At 32.9% G+C, this 24,784-nt stretch overlaps 1 long non-coding RNA gene across 1 annotated transcript; it reads left to right on the top strand.

The window, feature by feature from the left end:
• Positions 1-7,032: 7,032 nt before the first annotated feature.
• On the top strand, positions 7,033-9,667 carry LOC146912222 (uncharacterized). Its single transcript, XR_015016095.1, has 3 exons — positions 7,033-7,166; positions 7,260-7,345; positions 7,733-9,667. It is a non-coding gene; the product is annotated as an uncharacterized LOC146912222 (long non-coding RNA).
• The last annotated feature ends 15,117 nt before the right edge of the window (positions 9,668-24,784 follow it).

Raw genomic sequence — 24,784 nt, 5'->3', positions numbered from 1 at the left:
TTTATGTGTATTGATAACATGTATTTGACTTTCAAAATGGGGATGAAAAATGTCCCAACGCATAGCCAGTTTGATTATACTCTCGTTATCTCAACGTGACTACAAAACTACACAATTACACGTAGTCTCCTCTCCCCAAAAAACCCTTGATTTATTGACGGATTTGCAAATACCAGGTGATGAGGGGTATAGGGTATAAATAGGGGGTATGAAGTCAAACTCTCTCCTGTGGATCCTCTCAACCATTTTTGGGCTTGGTCCCAGTACGAGTGATTCCTTGTCTGGCCCATTTTTGCTTGCATCAAAAACCACATTAATGCCATTGCTCATATAATATTTTTTGAAACAGTTGCTCATATAATATTGTCACACATATAATATTGAGAATGAAATATAACAAGAGTGCAACAAACTTTCAGTTACACCTAACTAACTTGACAACGGCAAAAAACTGAATCATTTGTTAAGCATCACCCATTCAGGTTCCACATGTTTGGTAGTTTACAAAAAGTTCTCACCTTTCATGTTACAAAAAGTTCTAGTTCTAGTGTATGATGCAAACACAAAGGTAACATTTGACTTGGCTAGTCTAAACTTGTTCTTATTTAAAAAAAGAGTTTGTTTATCTAAAAAACATACAATTTACTCTCACACACAAAATATTTTTTTTTCAATTTAATTAAGTTTCTTGCGATATTAATTCTAAATAGAAGTGCATTAAACCTTTGGTAAAAAGATATATGCTTTGAATTAACCAACGTATGATTTAGCCAAAAGCCCTTAGATAAGATTATTATGAAACTAGGAAAAACTAGGAAAATGGAATCTTATTATTGAATTGATCAAAGAGTACAAGAGTATTTATAGTAAAATGCAGTTGCACCATAACATACAATGGTGGTGCAGTAGCTTATGATACAAGAAACTAAGCTAAACTAAATTGCTTGGATTCTAAGATATCCTTGTTATTATTATTATTATTATTATTATCATGTAATAGCCCCCCATAAGTTAGAGGTTGGTATAAATCTAACAACCCTAACTTGGATAAGAGGATAGTGAAAGGTTGAGGCAATAAGGATTTAGTGAAGAAATCAGCAAGTTGATTCTGAGATGAAACTGGCAGAAGCTTCATGATTCCAGATTGAAGTTTCTCTATGACAAGATGGCAATCAATCTCCAAGTGTTTGGTGCGCTCATGAAAAACTGGGTTAGCAGCAATATGGAGTGCACTCTGATTGTCACAAAACAACACAGGAAGCTTGGAGCATTGAACATGAAGATCCTTGAGAAGATAAAGAAGCCATTGAAGCTCACAGGTAGCTGATGCTAGAGGACGATACTCAGCTTCAGAAGAGGATCTAGAGACAGTGGTTTGTTTCTTGGTTCTCCATGATATCAAAGAGGAACCTATGAAGAAACATTGGCCAGAGATGGAACGTCTGCTATCTACACAACCAGCCCAGTCAGCATCTGAAAAACCTTGAAGGTGAAGAGAAGAGTTCATGGGAAAGAACAAACCTTTGCCTGGGCATCCCTTAAGATATTTGAGAACTCTCAGAGCTGCATGATGATGAGATTGTGTAGGTTTAGATAAAAAATGACTTAATTGCTGTGTTATGAAAGTGATGTCTGGCCTGGTGGAATTAAGATAGAGAAGTCTCCCAACTAATCTTCTATAAGAAGGAATATCTTCATATGGTGGAGAAGAATCATTATGAAGCTTCAGAGATGCATCAGAAGGTGTGGAGACAGGTTTGGAGCTGATTGTATTTGAATCAGAGAGCAAATCTAAGCAATATTTTCTTTGACATAGTGAAATACCTTGCTTAGAGTGAGCAACTTCAAGACCAAGAAAATACTTCAGTTGTCCCAAATCTTTAATCTTGAAGGAAGAATGCAAAATGGACTTTATATGCTGAAACTCAGCAAGAGAGTTGCCTGCCAATATAATATCATCCACATAGACTAATAAAACTGTGAAAGAAGTATCAGTCTTTTTGGTAAAAAGTGAATGATCTGCAGATGCTTGAGTGTAATTTTGTTGAAGTAGGATGGAGGTCAACTTCTCATACCACTTTCTACTAGCTTGCTTTAATCCATATAAGGATTTGAGTAATTTGCAAACTTGATTGGGTTTAGAAGATGTGACACCAGGAGGAAGCATCATGTAAACATCTTCTTGCAACTCTCCATGAAGAAATGCATTATTAACATCTAATTGATGAAGATGCCAATTGTGTATGGAGGCTAAAACAATCACAAGCCTGATAGTGGTCATTTTGGCAACTAGAGAATAAGTATCAAAATAATCAAGGCCTTCTATTTGAGTGTAACCCTTTGCAACCAATCTAGCCTTGTATCTTTCAACTGAACCATCAACATGATACTTAATTTTATAAATCCATCTGCAACCAATAAGTTTGATGTGATCTGGTAAATCAACAATCTTCCAGGTACCAGTTTGCTCAAGAGCTGACAATTCAACTTGCATAGCTTTATTCCAACACTCATGCTTGCTTGCCTCAGCATATGTTTTAGGTTCAGTGTGTGAATGTAAAGACATGACAAAATGAGAATGAGTGTTAGATAAATTTGCATGAGACAAATAGTTGGAAATAGGATATAGAGAAAGATGCAAATGATTACAGACATAATCTTGAAGATAAACAGGTGCATTTCTGGTTCTAGTTGAGTGTCTGGGTGAAGGAGGTATATCAGGAGAGGCAACAAGTGAAGAAGGGATGTTAGGGGATGTATCTGGTGAAGAATGAGAAGGTGACATAGGAGGAGATGATGAAGAGGGAGCATAATCATCAATAATGGGAGTTGGTGATATGGTTTCTACAGAGTCAGAAGTGGAAATGGGAGATGCAGAAGGGGAAAAATAATCCCATTGAGTAGTAATGGAGTCTTTATTGGATGGATAAGGTAGATAATGTTCATGAAAGACAACATGTCTTGAAACAAAAACTTCCCTAGTATGAATATCAAGAAGAAGAAAGCCTTTATAACCTGACTTGTAGCCCAAGAAAACAGTTTTCCTGGCTCTAGCTTGGAGTTTGGTTCTTTGGGATTGAAGAGAAGAGGCATGACAGAGACAACCAAAAACTTTAAAGGTATTGATGTCAGGTAGTTTCTGATAAAGCATATAATAAGGAGACTGACCTTGAAGTAAAGGAGTGGACACTCTATTGATAAGAAACACAACATGCAATAAAGCATAGGACCAATAAGAAGCAGGAAGTTTTGACTGATATAAAAAGGGCTCTTCCTACATTCAAAATGTGTTGGTGTTTTCTTTCTACCCTACCATTCTGTTGAGGAGTCTCCACACAAGATCTTTGATGTAAAATGCCATGGGATTCATAAAATGAAGGAATGGAGAATTCTAGACCATTGTCAGATCTAATACATTTGGGAGTGACATTAAATTGATTTTGAACCATTGTAATGAATGATTTAACATGGTGAGACACTTCTGATTTTTTTTTTGAGTAAGATAATCCACAAAAATCTATTATGATCATCAACAATAGTAAGAAAATATTTGTGACCATGTATAGATGAAATTGACAAGGGACCCCAAATGTCCAAATGTAACAGTTCAAAATTAAAGGAAGCATTATAAGTACTTAATGAAAAAGGTAAATGTTTTTGCTTAGAAAATTGACAAATATCACACACGGAGTTTTTATTATCTGAAACAATATCTGAATACAAGGAAGACATCATATGCAATCTCTGATGAGAAAGATGTCCAAGTCTAAAATGCCAAATGGCTTTATTAGGAATGATAGTACTTGAATTACAAGAAACAGAGGAAGCTAAACTAGCTTGCACTTTATTAGCAGAAACAGATGAGGCATGAAACTTGTATAATCCATCCTGCTAACTAGCCAAACCAATCATCTTCAGGGATTTGGAGTCCTGTATGATGCATTGGTCAGGTGAAAACTTAAAGAAACAAGACAATGATTCACACACTTTGGCTACAGACATGAGATTGAGTCTAAATGAAGAAGAATATAAAACATTATTAAGATAAAATTGAGGACTGAATTGAATGTTGCCAGAGTGAGTGACAGTGACAATAGATCCATTAGGTAAAGTGACATTTGCAGGAGGAATAACATGATATGAGCTAAACAAATTCAGATTACAACATATGTGCTCATTAGCATCAGAGTCAATTAAACAATAGGATTCAGATAAAAAGGGAGAAGTGGCATTGATTTTACCTGCAGAAGAACTTGAAGAGGGAACAACATAGCTGGAGGAAACTTGAGGAGATGCACTTGTGTTGTTGAAAGTGCTAGAAGTGGAGGTTGAAGTTGAGGGAAGCAAGTTTACCTGTTGCAATAAAGCTACAAGTTGATCCATCTTATCTTGAGACAAACCAGATACACCAGGAGAAGTGTGGACTTCAGATACATCACCAGAAGAGGCATTGGCCTGTGAATGCTGCTTATTCACATTGGGAAATCCATGCTTCTGATAACAGTAATCAACAGTGTGATTAGTTTTGTTGCAGAAAGTACAATGTCTAGGAGGCTTATTGTAACCACCTTTACCACGCCCCTGAGACTTTCTGGCATCATATGCATTAATGGAGACACTGCTATCATCAAGAGTTACCATAGCAGGAACAAAAGCATTATTGCTCTCTTCTTGAACAACCAAGGAAAAGACTTTGTTCAGTGTAGGAAGAGGATCTAGTAAAAGAACTTGAGTCTTAACCACTGAAAAATTATTCATTGAGACCAGTGAGAAATTGAATGATCTGGTCTTTAACTCTATAGGTTTTAGGTAACTTCACAGCATCACACTTGCAAGAGAAAGGACAGTGACATGTAGGAAGAGGCCTATGTGAATGCAATTCTTCCCACAAAGCTTTCATCTCTGTGAAATAATCCAATACAGATTTATCACCCTGCTTCAGTGTGTGAAGTGAAGATCTCAATTGAGCAATGCGAATTCTATCAACTTTGGAGAAACGTTCTTTCAAATCTTCCCAAACCTCAAAAGCATTGTCATGAAAGACAAGTGTTTGTGCAATTGAATCTAAAACCGAGTTGATAAGCCATGAATGAACGAGATGATTACAACGTTCCCACGCATTACGGTTCAAATCATCATTATCTGGTTCAGGTAAGGTTCCATTGATGAAAGAAAGCTTCTTCTTAGCTCCTAAAGCGCGTTGCATAGAACGACTCCATGAAAGATAGTTTGATCCATTGAACTTTGGAGAAACAACTACAGAATTTGGACCTTCGCTTGGATGAACGAAATAAGCTGATTCAGAATCAGATTGTTGTTGTTGTTGATTGTTGTTGCGAGCCATAGCGAAAACAGAGTACAATCGATTGAAAGAATGAGAAAGAAGGTGCAGTAATGGCGAAGATCAAAACGATAACAGAAAACACAAATTGAGTAAAATCAACTCAATAACGAAGAAGAACACGAAGCTTCTTCACAAAAGCAACAAGAAATCAACGAAAATTGCTGCAAACGAAGCAACGAAAATGGCGGAAAACGAAGGAAGAAGATGAAGATTCAACAAACTTCATCCACAAGGCACAACGAAAAACGGTTACAAGGACCGTAACAAACTTTCCCTTGAGGGAAGCTCTGATACCATATTATGAAACTAGGAAAATGGAATCTTATTATTGAATTGATCAAAGAGTACAAGAGTATTTATAGTAAAATGCAGTTGCACCATAACATACAATTGTGTTGCAGTAGCTTATGATACAAGAAACTAAGCTAAACTAACTTGCTTGGATTCTAAGATATCCTTATTATTATTATCATCATGTAATAAAGATGATAAAAGATCTCTTTCAGCTTAACCATAGATCTTGAATTTGAATCCATCTTTGAAAATGCAACAATATTAAATGCTCGTGGAAGAACTTTGCCATCTATTGCGATCCTATCCAGTCTTAGGGATTATTCTCTACAATTGCACGCAGAAGATACCCGAGTTACACACAAAAAATCCACATGGTATGAAAGAGTTTTTAACATAACTCTCACCCATAAGAGAATTTGAGTTTGTTTTCTGAAGTTGTCCATTTGAAAGATAACTTAATCCATATAATTTATTTTGAATATTTTGTTGTTAACTCAATGATTAGACATAACGGATCTAAAGTTGTGAGGATATATTAAATTGGTTTAATAGCAGTTTTCGCCCCTTAACTTTCACGAAGTTGCGATTTTGGTCCCTTAAGAAAAAAAACTATAAAACCGCTCCCTAAGTTTTGCAACTGTAACAGTTTTGGCCCCCCAAGGCAAAAAAATAAAATAAAAAAATAACACGTGTCACCTCACGTAGGGTGCCACGTCAGCGTAGACCGAGTCAAAATTTGCCTTGGGGGCCAAAATTGCCACATGTGCAAAACTTAGGGGCGATTTTGTAGTTTTTTTCTTAGGGGGCCAAAATCGCAACTTTGGGAAAGTTAGGGGGCTAAAAATGCTATTAAGCCTATTAAATTCTAGTATTGTCCCACCATTTTACTACATTTTTCTTGGCACATATATTCTCCCACCATTATCTATCCATATGAACCTATAGAAATTAAAACAATTTTGAATTTGTTAAAGAATTTTAAGCCGGATTAAAGTTTAAAGAATGATATGAAGTTTCAATCACTACAAGAAAATTGGTCTTTTCCTAAGAAAATTTTCGAGGAAACTAGCTTCCTCGCAAACCACCCTATCGAGAAAAAAATTCATCGAAAAGGATTTGCTAGTAAAAAATGGGTACCACATGCACGTATAAGGTTTGAAATAGATGATGTGAAGTCTTCTTATTGGCCGAAGTTATCGAGAAAATGATTCCTCGGAAACACTGGGACCCACATGCAAAAACGTTGAAAGGAGAGTGTGGGTGACAGTTTTTTGGAAACTTTTTAATCACTATTTTAATGCAAATAGCCGTTACTTTAAGCCGTTGGGAATTTGTATTAATTCTAGCCGTTGCAAATAGCAGGATATATATGTGCAGGATATATCAGACCAGATCCCTCTCATTCTTCTAATTCATCTCTAATATCTCTCCTTAAAAAAAAATTCATTCTAATTTCAATCAATTTTCACTCTTATTAATTCCAAGTATTTTTCTCTACTTCTATTTTATGCTCAGCTTATTAATAAAGGTTAGTTTTGTGATATCCTTTTAGTTTTTTTATGTGTATTTTTATATTGTTAATTTAGTTATTAATCAAACATATGTTGTGTTATTTTTGTAGTTGATCTTTGGGTTCCATTTCCTTGTTGGTTGTTGTTGCTGCTCCCACTCAAAGTTGCATTTTTTGAAATCAGATTATATTATGAGGTTAGTTTTTCTATTTTATTTTAAATTGTTAGAAGAAAAAAGTCATAGTTATTAGCAATAAAAATGTTACTTAGTAAAAGAAGTTTAGTTTGTAAAAAAAAATTAATAACTGCTAAAAATGTTACTATAATTATTAATAAAAATATTAGTTAGTAAAAATATAACCCTTTTTAGAGATGATATTAATTAAAAATGATGTTAGTTTATAATAAAAAAAAAGTGTTAGCTTGTAAAAAAACTTGTAGAAAAATATTTTTTATTTTTATTTTTATAAAAATATTGATTTTATTAACCAAAAGGTGGCAATAATCAAAACAAAGAGTAAAAATGTGTGTATTTATATATTGTTAATGTAATTATTAAAATATGTTGCATTATTTTTTGTAGTTTCCTTGCTTTTGATCCATTTTGAAGTTGGTGTTGCTACTGCAGTGCTGCATCTTTTTGCATCCACACCGGCTTATTATTTGAGGTTGGTATCTTTTACTTATTTTAAATTGCCCCATTGCATGCTATGATTAGTAATAAAAAATTAGTCATTAATATCAAAAAAGAAATATGAATTAAGAAAATTTGTTAGAAAAAGAAGGTGAATTAGGTTGTGTTAATCAATTTTGTCGGCAACGAACGGAATGTTTAATTCATCCAAATTTTAGAAAATGTGATACATATTAGGAAATATTATATATGTTAGATTATAAAATATTATATAATTTTTATGCGATAGCATGTGTAATTCGTACAAATTTCTAATCATTTAGGTTTTTAGAAAAAATGTTATTAAATTGTTATTAATTTTAGGAAAGAATGTATAAAAAAGTTTGTTAGAAAAGAATGCAAATTAGTAAAGAATTATGATGTTAATTAATATCATATATGTTAATTAGGTTGTAGTAATTGATTTACGTCGGCAGCGCGCGAAATTATTATCCTTGCGTTATTATTGCAAAGAATAAATAGGAGCTAATTTGAGTTAATATCAATGACGTGGAAGATGGATCAATATATTTTCCATCGTAGTTGCATCATTTTCGTTGATGATGGTGGTAGAACAACTGTGTTAAATCCTTCTTGGACATAATATGGGGTGAACTTGTAACCCGACGAATGTGTGGTGAGCGGAGTAAATCCAGGCATAGTATATGTGGGGGGCTTAGTAGTAGTAGCGCTTGTCATAAGTCAGAGGTCTTTTGACTGCTGAAATGCCCCAAGTGAGTCATGCCCGACCAGATGCAGTTACTTTGTCATAATCCTTAACTTTTGCATAGATTTTCCATCGTAGTTGCATCATTTTCGTTGATGATGGTGGTAGAACAACTGTGTTAAATCCTTCTTGGACATAATATGGGGTGAACTTGTAACCCGACGAATGTGTGGTGAGCGGAGTAAATCCAGGCATAGTATATGTGGGGGGCTTAGTAGTAGTAGCGCTTGTCATAAGTCAGAGGTCTTTTGACTGCTGAAATGCCCCAAGTGAGTCATGCCCGACCAGATGCAGTTACTTTGTCATAATCCTTAACTTTTGCATAGATCGCCCTTTCGGGTTTCAACCTATCAAGATAATCATTCATTTTTTTTTATATTTCTCTAATTTTTGTTGGACCACTCTTTCGGGTTTTCAGTCCACCGAGACGCTCTTTTTTGCCTAAGCCGCCTTTTCAGGTTTGCGACTTATCGAGATTTTTCATTTTAACAAAGTATTTCTTGATTGCATCGATATTCACAGGACATACAAGTTCATCACCATCCTTTGTAATTAGACATCCATTTGCCCATGGAGTCTGGTTGAAAAGATAATATATTTTTGAACGGGGACAAGCCTTCTTTTGTCGAAAGCTTGTTTCGTCCTTTAATTGTCCATGACATACTGCAGTAATGCTTTTAAGCTCAATCAAGTTTAGCCTTCATCGGAATTTTCGTTGACGGGACTCCGATCTCTATGGGAGGCACTGCCTTTATGTTGTATACTGAAGGATGGAGGGGGGTTGCCCCTGTTGAAGTGTGCACTTGAAGTACAATATCCGTGTGAGGCAAAAGGTAGCATCTTGTTATCTGAAGTACAATATCAAAAAGTTTGTCATCTGATGGACAAACTTTTTGATATTTGCAGCTTTGACGGCTAAGATGTCCTAGTAGGCGAGAGATCTCATTGGGAATCTCTTCATCCTCATCTTCTTCAATTTCCGACACAGGGAACTCAAAATTGAGAGAGAGTACATGGTCAAAGTGTTCAACGGGTTTATCAATGCATGATTTATTGTTGATTTTGACAAGTAAATCAAAATTATGATTTTGCTTTATATTACCATTTTTCCAGAAAAAGCAGAAAATAAACACAAAGTCGGGATCAAGATGACCTTTTTCATTAATGATGAAAATATATAAAGCAAAAAGGATTTTTTATTGTTTTGTTTGGAAAACATAAAACAACAAACAAACAAAAAATTTGAACAAATGAGTAGTAGAAAGAAACATCAGCAACGACCCAATTGCAGCTAAACATTCCATGTGTCACACCACTCTGCACCATGATCTGGTAGCGGCTTAACTTGCATATTCAGATTCAAAATCTTCAAAAGGCAGAAGGTTTTTTCAGATCAACTTCTGGACTATTAGACGCATACCCATGGTCACCATCTTTGCGAAGTTGTTGGGTGCACTTGCAACCATATTCTCATAATAGAACTGATCCAGAGTCTTCAGGAAAATCTTGGTCAACTCCTTCTCTTCTAGAGGTGGGGCGAACTTTCTCCACCGTCGGGCATATGCTTTGTAGGATTCTTTATCATCCTAAGTCATGGCCTGCATTTCATCTCTGTCTGGTGCCAAGGACGAGTTGTATTTATATTGCTCAACAAAAGCCTCGTTCAAATCATTGAAAGTTATGATATCAGCCCTTTTAAGACCCATGTACTATATCAGTGCGGCACCAGTCAAATTATCGACATCGGTCCCTCAGCCTGCTAGCACTTCTCTACTTCAGCCAAATACATCTGCTATGCCCATTTCGACAGTGTTTGCTAGTAGTCCTCAACATGATATGCTTGAAGGTTATCCTCAGGGACACACCCTTTGGTTCAGGTGAAGTACTCCGCCCCGGTGGTTGAAGCTCCTTTTGTGCAACAAACAACACCCATCCCTCAACCGGGCCCTTTGTTCCCTTAAGCTGCTATGACTTACTCATCACCTTTGATTCACACTATTCAGCAAAACCATGAACTTGTTTTCCATTCAGGGAGTGTGGGGGCATATGATAAAGTGGACGACTTACATCAGAAATATGATGAGATGAACCGAGAACTGAAAGCTCTCAGTGGGGAAGAACTGTTCGGGAAAAGTGTTTATGTTCTTTGCTTGGTTCTCAATGTCGTGATACCACCCAAATTCAAGGTTCCTGATTTTGGGAAGTACAAAGGGAACGCTTGCCCTAAGATCCATCTGGTGATGTACACGAGAAAGATGTTCGCTCAAGCTGACAATGATAAACTCCTCACCCACTGTTTCCAAGATATTTTGACTGGTGCCGCACTGATATGGTAAAAGGGCTGATATCAGAACTTTCAATGATTTGAGCGATCTACCATATCAGTGCGGTACCAGTCAAACTATCTTGGAAACAGTGGATGAGGAGTTTATCATTGTCAGCTTGATCGAACATCTTTCTCGTGTACATCACCAGATGGATCTTAGGGTAAGTGTTCCCTTTGTACTTCTCAAAATCAGGAACCTTGAATTTGGGTGATATCACGACATTGGGAACCAAACAAAGATCATAAACATTTTTCCCGAACGGTTCTTCCCCGCTGAGAGCTTTCAGTTCATCTCATCATATTTCTGATGTAAGTCGTCCACTCAATCATATGCCCCCACACTCCCTGAATGGAAGATGGGTTCATGGTTTTGCTGAATAGTGTGAATCAAAGGTGATGAGTAAGTCATAGCAGCTTGAGGGAACAAAGTGCCCGGTCGGGATGGGCGTTGTTTGTTGCACAAAAGGAGCTTGAACGACTGGGGAGGAGTACTTCACCAGAACCAAATGGTGTGTCCCAGAGGATAACCTTCAAGCATAGCATGTTGAGGACTACTAGCAAACACCGTCGAAATAGGCATAGCAGATGTATTTGGCTGAAGTAGAGAAGTGCTAGCAGGCTGAGGGACCGATGTCGATAGTTTGACTGGTACCGCACTGATATAGTTCATGGGTCTGAAAGGGTTGATATCATAACTTTCAATGATTTGAACGAGGCTTTTGTTGAGCAATATAAATACAACTTGTCCTTGGCACCAGACATAGATGAAATGCAGGCCATGACATAAAGAATCCTACAAAGCATATGCCCGACGGTGGAGAAAGTTCGCCGCAGCCGCACTCCACCTCTAGAAGAGAAGGAGTTGACCAAGATTTTCCTGAAGACTCTGGATCAGTTCTATTATGAGAATATGGTTGCAAGTGCACCCAACAACTTCGCAGAGATGGTGACCATGGGTATGCGTCTAATAGTCCAGAAGTTGATCCGAAAAAACATTCTGCCTTTCGAAGATTTTGAATTTGAATATGCAAGTTAACCCGCTACCAGATCATGGTGCCGAGTGGTGTGACACATGGAATGTTTAGCTGCAATTGGGTTGTTGCTGATGTTTCTTTCTACTACTCATTTGTTCAAATTTTTTGTTTGTTTGTTGTTTTATGTTTTCCAAACAAAACAAAAAAAAATCCTTTTTGCTTTATATATTTTCATCATTAATGAAAAAGGTCATCTTGATCCCGAATTTGTGTTTATTTTGTGTTTTTTCTGGAAAAATGGTAATATAAAAAACCAAAAAAATATAATCATTTTCAATTGTCTGCATAATCATAATTTTGATTTACTTGTCAAAATCAACAATAAATCATGCATTGATAAACCCGTTGAACACTTTGACCATGTACTCTCTCTCAACTTTTAGTTCCCTGTGTTCGAAATTGAAGAAGAGGAGGATGAAGAGATTCCCAAAGAGATCTCTCGCCTACTGAGTCATCTTAGCCGTCAAAGCTGCAAATATCAAAAAGTTTGTCCATCAGATGACATTCACTTGCAAATACTGGCACGATATGCTACCTTTTGCCTTGCTTTACATGATATTGTACTTCAAGTGCACATAGCGACATAGCGTAACTCCATCCACAATAGCCGGTTTAAATGTCCTTTTCCCGGATATATTTTCTAAGATGGAAAATATATTGATCCGTGTCACTGATATTAACTCAAATTAGCTCTATTTATTCTTTACAATAACACGCGGATAATAATTCCGCACGTTGTCAACAAAAATTGATTACTACAACCTAATTAACATATATGATATTAATTAACATCACAATTCTTTACTATGTACATTCTTTTTCTAACAAACATGTCGAAGTCAACCACTGCACACGCCAATACACAACTTTGACCATTAATATGTTTAGTTATATATAATAAAATATTATAAAAATTTGATATTTTGAAAATATTCAGACAAATCAAACAACATTACCTGCTAACATTTTTATTTATTATTAGTTAAAAAATATGATCAAAGTAAGGTATATGAATAGTGCACATTGTAAAATTACGACATGTATTTTAAAATGGAGGGAGTATTTTATAACCAATATATACAATATTCTAATCTGTATCACATTTTCTAAAATTTGGATGAATTAAACATTACGCGTCAGATAAAAATTACGATCCACAAATAAGAGTTACATGTGGATAATAATTACGCGCGCTGCTGGCAAAATTAATTACCACAACCTAATTCACATATTTCATTTTAATTAACATAATAATTTACATTATTTTTGTAACAATTTTTTTATACATATTTCTCTTATGATATTAATGACTAATTTTTTTATTACTAATCATACCATTGGTGCAATTTAAAATAAGTAAAAGATACCAATCTCAAATAATAAGCCGGTGAACAAGTGGATGCATAAAAAAGCATCAACAGAAGCAACAACACCAACCTCAAAATGGATCAAAAGCAAGGAAACTACAAAAACTAATACAACATATTTTAATAACTACAATAACAATATATAAATACACATATTTTTACTCTTTGCTTTGATTTATCGCCACCTTTTGGTTAATAAAATCAATATTTTAAAAACAGTGTTTTTACTAAACTACAAGTTTTTTTTTTACAAGCTAACACTTTTGTTATTATAAGCTAAAATCATTTTTAATTAATATCATCTCTAAAAAAAATTATATTTTTACTAACTAATATTTTTATTAACAATTATAGTAACATTTTTACCAACTATTTTTCACAAACTACACTTCTTTTACTAAGTAACATTTTTATTACTAATAACTATGACTTTTTTCTTTTAACAATTTAAAATGAAATAGAAAAAACTAACCTCAAATAATATAATCTGATTTCAAAAAATGCAACACAATATCAAAAAACAAAGTGAGGATATTTTTTTTTTAAAAAAAAATACACTGAAGTACACTTGTTTTAAAAAAATACACTTGTTTTAAAAAATATTCTGATGTAAATTTAAATTTGGATAGATTCAATTGGCACCACTATATCAAACTTATCGCATATCTGTATTTAAAAAGTCACTGTTGGATGGAAAACTATTATCATGACTATAAATTTTAACATTAAGATGAAACCATATGATATTGTTGGGTTTTTATATTGTGTTGGCCGCATTTTGTTAAAACATTATGTTCTAGCAAGACATTGGACTAGATGTCCTAAACATGTTAATGTCCTAAACATGTTAATGTCCTAAACATGTTAGTACGACATCTTAACTTAAGGTGAAGTATTATGTTTCACAATCTTGGAAGATTTGGTTTATGCGCGAGATCACTGAAGATATGACTTGAAGATATGATTCACCTAGCTTGTGCTCCAAGAGGCGTGTGGTTCTAGAAGCTGCTCTTATCGGTTTGTGCATTATCATGTTTTAGCCTTTAATGTCCTAAACATTGTAGGAACATTGTATCATATACACTTCTAGAAGATTGTAATTAAAGACATTATTGGATCAGTTGTATTGTTTAGCCTGATTTTTCATCAAGCCCATGCATTCTCTGGCTACATAAAGGAAGACTCAAACTTAAAGAAGACGACCGAAGCCGCAATTGAGAATATAGTCATTTAGGGTTTTAGTCTGTCCTTGTTATTTGTTAGACACTCTTGTATCACCTTGATGCATTGAGCTGAACTGATAGTTGAGTTGTATTTATGAATTACTTTAAAGCTTTTAAGCAAAGAGTATGTTTTGTTTATTGGAGTGTGTCTCCTTCTTGATTGTATTCTTTGTAATCACGGGTTGTGTGATTGAGAGGACGTGAGATGAGATCTCATATCTAGGAGAGGCTTAGATAAAAACATCACTGGTAGTGATTAGGTGAGAAGGCAGTGAATAAGAGGTTTTTCACATAGGATTTCAAGCTAATACTATTATAGTGAATTTCCTTACTGGCTTGGATGCCCCCAGATGTAGGTGACGTTGTACCAAACTGGGTTAACAAATTTCCTGTGTTATTTCCTTCATGCACTTTACTTTAAAGTTGTTTATTTGTTCTTGTATTAGGTATTTGTTATTGAGTGTCCTGAACATTGCATTCGACATTCCTGATGTCCTGGATATCGTATAGGACATATGTCCCCTGTGCCAAAATTTCAGATATGTCAATGAAATATATCAAAATTAACGTCTTATGAACTTTTATCAAGCAAATTAATTTTGATATATCTCGTTGACATCTCAAATTACTTTAGATTAATGCCAAATTTTATAGACATGATTTATTTTATATTACATCTGTCTTAAATTCGGCGAAACTTTTGAGTTTTACGCAATTATTAAGAAAATGAATAGTAACATTGATTTTAATAGAAAAATATGTTTCATTTACTAAAACACCTTTATGATAGTTAGCGAAGTAGTTAAAAAAAAATAAAATGTAATAAATAAAAGCATCTTAATGAAAATAATAACAAATGTTGTATTATATGTAAAAAAAAAAAAAAAAAAAAAAACAAATGTTGTATTGATATCATAAAATGGACAAATAATTTAAGAACACCTAATTTGAGAAGAAGGGAGTAATATTTAGTTTCACACGTCAATTGATCTTGTCCCATTTAATTTACCATGTGATTAGATATATTATATTAAATTCTTTCATCATATATAAAGACAACGTATTGTCTTATTGATTCAATAGTATATACGACATATTCAATTAGCCAAGAAACTCTCTTTTTCTTGGGAAAAAACAACAAATGTAACAATTGACGGCAACAATTACTAAATTTTGCCAACATTTTCATTTAGAATGAAACCACAAAAAAATGGAATTTTTACTTTGGAGAAGATGTTAAAACAGATCTCTGAATTTGAAACATTCCAACATGCTTTCAGAATTCCTAGGAGATATTTTAGTAAGAAAAAGATTCATTGATCACTATCACCATTCATCAAGTTAAACAAAGTTTTTCTCTTGTACATCAAAAATTGTGATGACACTAAATCTTTAATGTGTTAAGAAGCCAAAGAACAACTATATGCAATTGATTTGATCTTTATTTGTGAACATCTACTTTGATGCCAACTTGAATTTTGTGGATCCAAGAGGAGTGAATTATTCCAAGAACTCTTTAAGGTACACATTTTATATCTTTAACTATCATTATTGATACTTGCTTTAGTTAATTCACAATTGATAATAATTTCATCAATTTCACATATTTCTTCACCTTATAAATAAATAAATATATACTGCCCCACATGAAAATAATTAGTGTCATAATAATTTGATTAGTGTGATGAGCATTGAACAATACTTTCTTAAAAGAAAAAAGTCATTATGTATTTCAATTTTTGTTCTTTCTCTCTTCTTTTTCCTAGCTAATCTTTGAATGTGGAGATATAAAGTTAAGGATGTGTATGGAAAGATAGTGATGTTGATGATTGAAACATTGAGACCCATGTACCAAAACTTTAGTGGTCAATGCTGGGATCAATCACACATACAAATATGGAGAATCAATCTAAAGATTCTGATTCTTTGGTATCTATTTGAAAAGAAAAATATCCTTTCAAGTTTAAATCAAATTTCCAAAATGAGAACCTATCTTCCTTTTTGTTATTGATTAGTGGAAATTAAAGATGTTGTGACTATGAATTCCTTTATGAACATATAATCTTGATAACACCCTTCACAATTATTTGATAAAAATCTTACTAGTAGGCACCACTTTCTGTCCTCAAAAGCCTTCCCATTACACATTCCATCCATGTTTGTCTGCTTTGCCTTATAAGCATGAAATTGCGTCCTCCATTACTCTATGTATTATGACCGGCCCAAACAAGCCATTACTTCATGTCTTCATCCCACCACATTGAAAAAACCAAAGTCTCACGTAAAATAAAGATAAAGTCTAAAGTGAGTTTATAAACACTGAAACCTATCACCTTATAAGTCAGATTTAAAATGACGAATAAGAATCGATATAAACCTAATATAATATTATATCAAATCACAGTCGATAATTTGGCCAATCTACGAAAGCCGATTTTGAATTAGAGTCTTGATTTGGATCCTCACCATTTACAATATTCATGCAACAAAGCCAATAGTATCATTCAAGATGGATGTTTAATGGACAAAACTTTGAAATTTGTTTTTAAAGACTCATTTAAAATTCGTTTTTAAAGAGTGATACTCCCACGTATTTTCTATGAAGCCTCACTTTGTTTTAATGACTTGTGTTTGGCAAAAAATTATAGCTCTATCACGTAACATGGTCATGTCCATACCATGTATGATGTAAGATAATTTTGTTTCTTTTTTTATTGTTTTATTTGTGTGTGGATAAAACATCTCAAAGATTAGATGCACTATAGCGATAAAGTATTTACTTGTAAACATTAACGTAGGGAAAAATATGTTTGGACTATGCTTCTTTTTCTTTTATATTTTGAAACCACCTTTTTTTGCTTTAGAAAATAAAAAAGAAGAAGCAATAGGACTAGGGTTGCGTAATGTTTGTTAGTGACACTATCATTTGGTTTGAGTTGGGTTATAGGACCATCATGGTATCAAAGAAAGGGAAATATATAAAATTAGAAAACTACATCACGTACGTGGAGTGTAGATAATACTACCCAATATAATTTGGATGTAGTGCATAAGTGCAAATGGCGTGTAAGTAATGAAAAGCAAAGTAGTGATATGAATTTGGATAATTGCAAGAATATGTGAATATTTGATATGATGTATACAATTCATGATTATATATAAAAGAAAAAGTAGTGATGTAGTCCACGTTTATGAATGTGAGTTAATATTGGCTTAATTAGGAAAATAAATAGCTTTGTTTTTTTTCCTCCAATTTGAAGAAAGAGCCAATGCAAAGGGAGAAACAAAAAAAGTAGGGTTATCTAAAGTAATGTAGTTATTTTAAGATGTATTATAAGGGGAATCAGTGCATTAGAATATGAACCATTTTTCAATGTTTTGTTCAATTGGTAAAAAATTGACTTGTTCCTCGTAATAATATGACTTCAACTATCGTTTTCAATTTAGTTTAATTGGTAAAAAATTGACTTGTACTTCATAATAATGTGATTTCAACTACCGTTGTTAATGTAAGAACATTATTAGTAGATGATTTGTAAAACCTCTCTCAACACTCTAGTAAGCTACCAAAGACCCAACTCAGTTTAACTCTTTTGGGAAAAAAAATATGAACTATTCAATCTTCACATGGCTATTCCATTTGGAGAAACAAGTAAAGCTAGAATTATAGGCCTATAATTTTTTTAGTTGATTAGGCCTTTGAATAATTTTATTTATTGTTATTTAAGCTTAACACAAAAAATATTTTAAAGCCCTAAGGCTTAAACTAATGCAAATCTTACATGTGATTGCATATGTACATCCAACAAAAATTAACATCAATAATAGTAATCATACTTTTGAAAATAAATATATAATATTTTTAATAAAATGTTATTTCTTTAATAATAAAATGTTATTATTAACTTTAAAAATAGATTTGTTTAAATTTCAACTTAATCCTTCTTCATGGAACCATGCTACCCTAAACGGATATAAAGGAGTGTTAGTAACTGTCACTATAATATTCTCCTTTTAATATCACATTTAGTACATGCAATTTATGTAAATTCAACATCTTTCTATGAGTTTCATTTACGTGTGATATTTAATATAGTAGGGCCTTCTTTAATTCAACCAATAACAGAAAGAGAGGTTGAAAAAGGACTCATTCTTTTCCATTATATTGATTTTTCACGCGTCCTATAGAGTTTAAATTATAGAATCTAAATGGCATAAACACTATAAAAACCTCAAAAACATGTTAAAATATTTTAGATTTTAAAATCGAATATGACGTACGAGAAACTCATAGAACGGAAATAATAATAGTCTAAGAAAAGAGTATTTGAATGAGTCTTCTTACTACCAATTTTTATTAGAAACCAATTTTAGGTTTAAAACAAAGACTAGTGCGTAAGCGCACTCATGCCGGCATTGTGTTCCTTGCGTAGGTGTCAACTAAGGAATTTAAGGGAATAACATACAGTAGAAGGTATAATGCTGGGGCAGTCAAGTTTCTCCCACAAACCAATTGAGGATCTTTAGGAAATATGAATTAGGGAGAATTGAAATATCAAGCAGGAATTTTATTTATTTATTTAGAGTTTAATAAGTAATAACAACGAAATAGACATACACTAAGTGTAAAGAGAAATAGTAGTACTGCTTATTCAAACTATGCTCCAAAATATATATGCTTTGAGGTTTGAGGTGTTAATTTATAGGGTTTTGCTAACAAATGCCTTTAGGGCATGTTCTTAAGGCACTTGTTAAGAATTTAAAAATGGAAATAATTGATAATTTTTATGTAAAAAAAAGTTGATTTTTGATGTTTCTTTGTGTTGAATAAACAATATTCCAAAAAAATTCTGCTTTATGCTTTTTATCAAGTGCCCATAAGACACTTGTTAGCATTTCCCTAATTTATATTATTTAAAAAAACAAGAGTTACCTCGTTTAGGACTGGGTAGCCTGCAGTCCATATAGCGTCAGATTCAAGTAGTATATTTGGAGTTCATATTTAAAGATATCTCTTTGATTTGATCCGATAAAGTTCGAGGTTTGATAGGGTCGGATAACCCATCTTGGCAGCTCTAATCACAAGGTACAAACTAATTAAATATATATCAACATTACTATGGTATAAGTGAAACTCGACTCGAAAATCATGAATATGATCATAGATTCAAGTTTTGTGGACAAAAAACGGGGTCGAGAGAAGAGAATCGTTAAAGATGATTGTTCACTAATGAAGACTAAACATCGACAAAGTCTATAGATATTTCACACCAATAATATTTTTATAAAACAACTGATCAACTATATTTTTCTATGAAAACAACTATTACATCTAGTAATTTAAACAAAAGTTTATATATTTAGAGATAATTTTTTTCTTCAAAACTAACATTTACATGGAAGAGAAATGTGTGTGCTAGTAGTAACTTTACTCTTTTTTTTCTCTTCAGTCTAATGGCTAGAATTCATCTTTTTCAAGGTGAATAAGCGGTATTTCCAGGGTTCGAATCCCAACACCTACATATAATAATGTATGTCACTGCCAACTGAGTTATGTTCACGGAAACAACTTTACTTTTATGTGTCAGGTTTAAATGATATTTACTTTGTCTATCGACCATCGAAAAATAAAATTAAAGATATATTTTAAAGACTATAGACTATGGTGTAAACATAACAATCTTGATATTTTGATGAAAAATCAGAGATGCTGTATAATCATACTTGGGGGTGGTGGATGGGGTGGTGGATGGGGTGGTCAGTAGGACGACCTAATCCATGTGGGTAATTCTTGTCAATAACCATGTAAGTGGTCACATGGAAAACTTATAACACGTGGCCACTATTTACATAAGATTTAATGAGAGAGAAAATTAATTTGAAAGGAAAGATAAAGAGAAGAACAATTTAAAGAAAATAATCTTTTAACTTTTTTACTTTAGTGGAGATCATATGATAAAATATTTTGTCATCTTTATTTCAATTTTTGTAAAAAAAAAAAAAAAAAAATTAGGGTTAGGACATGGATCCCTAGTCTAAAATAGAGTAATCCTTAGAGCTCATAGCGTATTTAAAAATATCTTCCAACATCAGTAGCGGAACTCAAACTCCAAAACCTAAAAATTTAAGACTTATTTTTTTACCATTATATTAAACACATTTATTTTTGACAAGGTATTAAACACATCTCTATTCAATTTTCAAACATATTTGAAAGAGTTTGACAAATCCAATATGTCGAGTAAGTTCAAATTCAAAATAGACAAATGTAATTTCCTCTCTAGATGAGACCTGTAAAATATTGATTGCAAAATGAGAAATGATATGGTCAGAGTATGTTTTAGAATTTCCTTAACAATTGTTTCTTTTGTTTCGGCTTCCATGCACACACAATCCTACGATGTATTTGACCTTATGTCAACTACACGGTGTTAGAAAATTGTGTTCCGATAACATAGCTCTTGCATAATCTCTCTTGATTTAAATCCCTCTTAACCATGACCTCTTCTCCTAACGAGGCCTAAAACATAGGTTTTAATAACCTTGCGTAGTGCTAGCAATAGTGCTTCCAACACTCTTTTTGACATCAATTTTTTTTAATGAAATTCATGTTGAATCTACCATTATTTTGTAAATGATCTCCAATAAAATAGTAAAAATCATATGCGTTTTACATACAATATTAAAAAAAACGAATGCTAAAAAAAAGTCTTAACGAGTGTTGTCGGCACTACTCAATAGCCTTATCTCAGCCAGTCATGTTGAACACACATCAGCTACACGTGGCAACTACGTGTGGCGGGTTCAAATATACACGTATCCTGTTACCCTGCTATGTGTAACTCCCCACTTAGGAAGCTTTGTTAATATCATAATTAAGCTAAGTGCTGTACATCTCATTGAAGCACCAACCTTAAAAAGAAAGTACACATAAACAGAAATCATTTGCACAACAATGTTATATTGTGTCTGTTCATTGGGTGGTTAGGCAAAAAATCTTGTTTATTTATACTCCCACATACTCTTTCTTACTATGTGTTCATCTTGTGCTTGCTTGTGGAAACTGTGTGTCTGCGTGTGTGACATGCTTGCCTCAAGGTTAACATGTTCTTGCTCCTTGGTCATATTTTAATAGTTTTTATGGTTTATGCCCTAGGGTTAAAACGTCATGTTTTTAATATAAAAAAATTGGATAAGAAAAAGATTATTATAAATCAAAGTGTTACTAATAATCATTGCGAAGAGGTCTGAACTACACCCTTCTCATTTTTAGGGGTGGGTATGGTTAGGTTCGAGATTAAAATCGAACTAAACCGAACTGAACTGTTTGATAAATTTAAAATAACTGAACCGAACTGAACTATTTGCATTTTGAACCGAACCGAATTATTCTAAACTGAACTGAACTGTTTCGAACTGAACTGAACTGTTATTATTGGTACCATTGAAAGAAAAAACAAACGAAATCAAATTTTTGAAGTTTGTAAAACTGAACCGAACAATTCTGAACCAAACCGAACTGTTTCGAACTGAACTTCTGTTTTGGTTCAATTCAGCAGTTCGGTTGCTTTTTAGTTTTTTCGCCCACCCCTACTCATTGTTTAATTCAAACTCTATTTTTATTTTTTTTTGGTCAAGAATTCAAACTCTATTTTACTATAGGTGTTATGTCCAACTTCAAATCCGCAAATATCGTTTTCGAGGTAATATCCGCTTTAGGTTTTGTGAGTGCACTAACAATTTCGTCCTTGGTACAATCATTTTTGTAAAACAAATTATCTTAATGATACAAAGAGTACAATTAAAAATAAAGGTGAGTTATTTTGTGATATTAATTTCCAAAGTATCCAACATTTTGAAATCAAGTGAAAATGATAAAAACTATTAAAATTTTGTAATGGAGGGAAAAGATGAATTGATGTGTTGTGACTGGTCAACTCCAAAACTAGTTAAAAAATCATTAAAGGTTGGATTAGAAAGGCAATATTTTTGGTATACAAAGAGGGCCAAAAGCCAAAACAGGATTAGAAAGACAATTTTACTTGTGATAATAAAAAGACAAAACATAAAGTTGATAATGGACACTACGATTGCACAAAGGCAGCAAAGCCAAATCATAATTTATTTGTTTATAGTTTGACCATGATGGTACATGCATTTTAATTTCCATGATAAAGTGAAAAAGTGAAAAATTACAAATATAATGACATAAAAAATTATATATTAAGATTGCAATTAAATTTGCAATTTATTATTTGTGTACATATATTTTTTATAGTCACATTTATTTTTAATTTTTTTTTGAGGGAACATTTATTTTTAATTAATAACTACAATTTTTTATATTTCTTAAAAAAAATCTATGATTTTATAATAAAAACATATAATAGGTGATGAAGTAGTCCAATAACTTATTTAAGTGATGGAAACTGTGCATAACTGAGATGATGTGTCAATATGTTTACGTATATATATTTGATTTAAGGGTTAATTATGTTTTTGGTCCCTACAAAATTGCGACCTTGTAAGTTTAGTCCTTACTTAATTTTAATAGCATTTTTAATCCCTACAAAAAATTTCTGCACTCAATATTAGTCCTTACTCAATTCAAATTTGTTTAATTTATGCTTAAACTCTTAAGTTTTTCAACAATTTTTTACAGGCGTGTTAAGAACGTTATTAAAAGGTCCTCCGAAAAAAATATCGCAAAAATTTGATTTCTACGTCCATATTTTTGTTACTTATATCTTAAACTTTTGTCGTTTTAAAAAATTCATATTTAATTTATTTCATGTTAAAAAATTATAGATTTTAGTAAATGAACCATTCATAGTGTTCTAAACTTGTATAAAAAGAATCGTTAAAAAATTTAAGAGTTTAAGGATAATTAAACAAAATTTATTTTAGCAGGGACTAAAATTATAAGTAAATTTTTTTTGTAGGGATTAAAAATGCTATTAAAATTAAGTAAGGACTAAACTTACAAGGTCACAATTTTGTAGGGACCAAAAACATAATTAACCCTTGATTTAATTACCGTCCCAAATCCCAAATGGCTACCATTTAAACAAGCTTAATTCCAATACCAGAGCCGTTCCTTGCCAAGTGCAAGGAGCTCTACGGAGCCGAGCTTCTAATTTATCGGGGCTTCAATTATTTGTAAGGGTACAAGTATAATTGTTGGGATGTAGTATAATGTTTTCTTACGTAGGTCTAAATCAAACACTTATTATTTGACAAAAATAAAAAGTAAATAGACAAGTTAGGTCAAACCCACACATCTATCAACAAAATAAAAATTCAACAAAATAAATTAAAATCAAAATAATCCTCTTTATTTGTTTGCAATTGTTTAAATTATCATTAACTATTTTTATTAGGAGCCATTTTTAATATTAGTGCCGAGCCTCCAATTTTATTGGAACGACCCTGTCCATTACCTTCTGTTTTTTTTAATGTTCGGTGATGAAGCATAGAGAAATAGAATCATAGGATATATGCAACCCCACTTCAAAATTTTGCTTGTGAAGTTTTGTACGTGTTGATCATCTTTTTTCCTTTTTTAGCTAGTTAATGTCAATCACATATAATTTTACACAATCACGTTTAAGTTGATCATTATCTAGCTAATGATACTCTAATATATTCCATAGCTTTGACCATTTAATACAAAATGTTTTTTTTTTTAACAAAGAGCGTCTAAGTCCGGAAAAAAGAAACTACAAAACAACTAGACGAGGAGTATAAACTCCATTAACATTAGCTAATAACCGACTAATCTTACTCGGGCAAGACTCAATCAAACACCAAGAATCTTCACTGTTACATCCCATCTTTGTTAGAGCATCTACACTCATTTACCTTCACGATACAAATGGCAAACTTTAACCTTGCAATCTGCATTCTAACAAGCTATGGATTTTCTGAATTAATCACCAACCCACCACCTCCATTTAGATTATTACACGCACCAATGAACTTTTTTGGTGGTGGTCGGGGTTTAACACTACAAGAATTCCCTTATTTACTAACCAATACAAAATTGCATTACTGAGGGATTTAGACCCTCAATAATTACTGGCGGAATAACCCCTAAGTAACAATAAAAAAACCCTCAATAATGTTACTGACGGAAAAAAACCCTCAATAATTCAGACATTTACGTTACCGACGGATAAATCCGCTAGTAATGTTAATGACGAACCTGTCTCAGATTACTGGCGGAAATTTTTGGTCAATAATATAATGAAGGACAGCTGCACATGCCTTTGCATTACTGACGAAC

This window comes from Medicago sativa, chromosome 6 (genome assembly GCF_051527215.1).
Source record: "Medicago sativa cultivar Bolivia chromosome 6, Bolivia_mono, whole genome shotgun sequence".
NCBI classification, from domain to species: Eukaryota; Viridiplantae; Streptophyta; class Magnoliopsida; order Fabales; family Fabaceae; genus Medicago; species Medicago sativa.
Note: the sequence above shows the minus strand (reverse complement) of the source record. Positions and strands in the feature narration are given on the sequence as shown.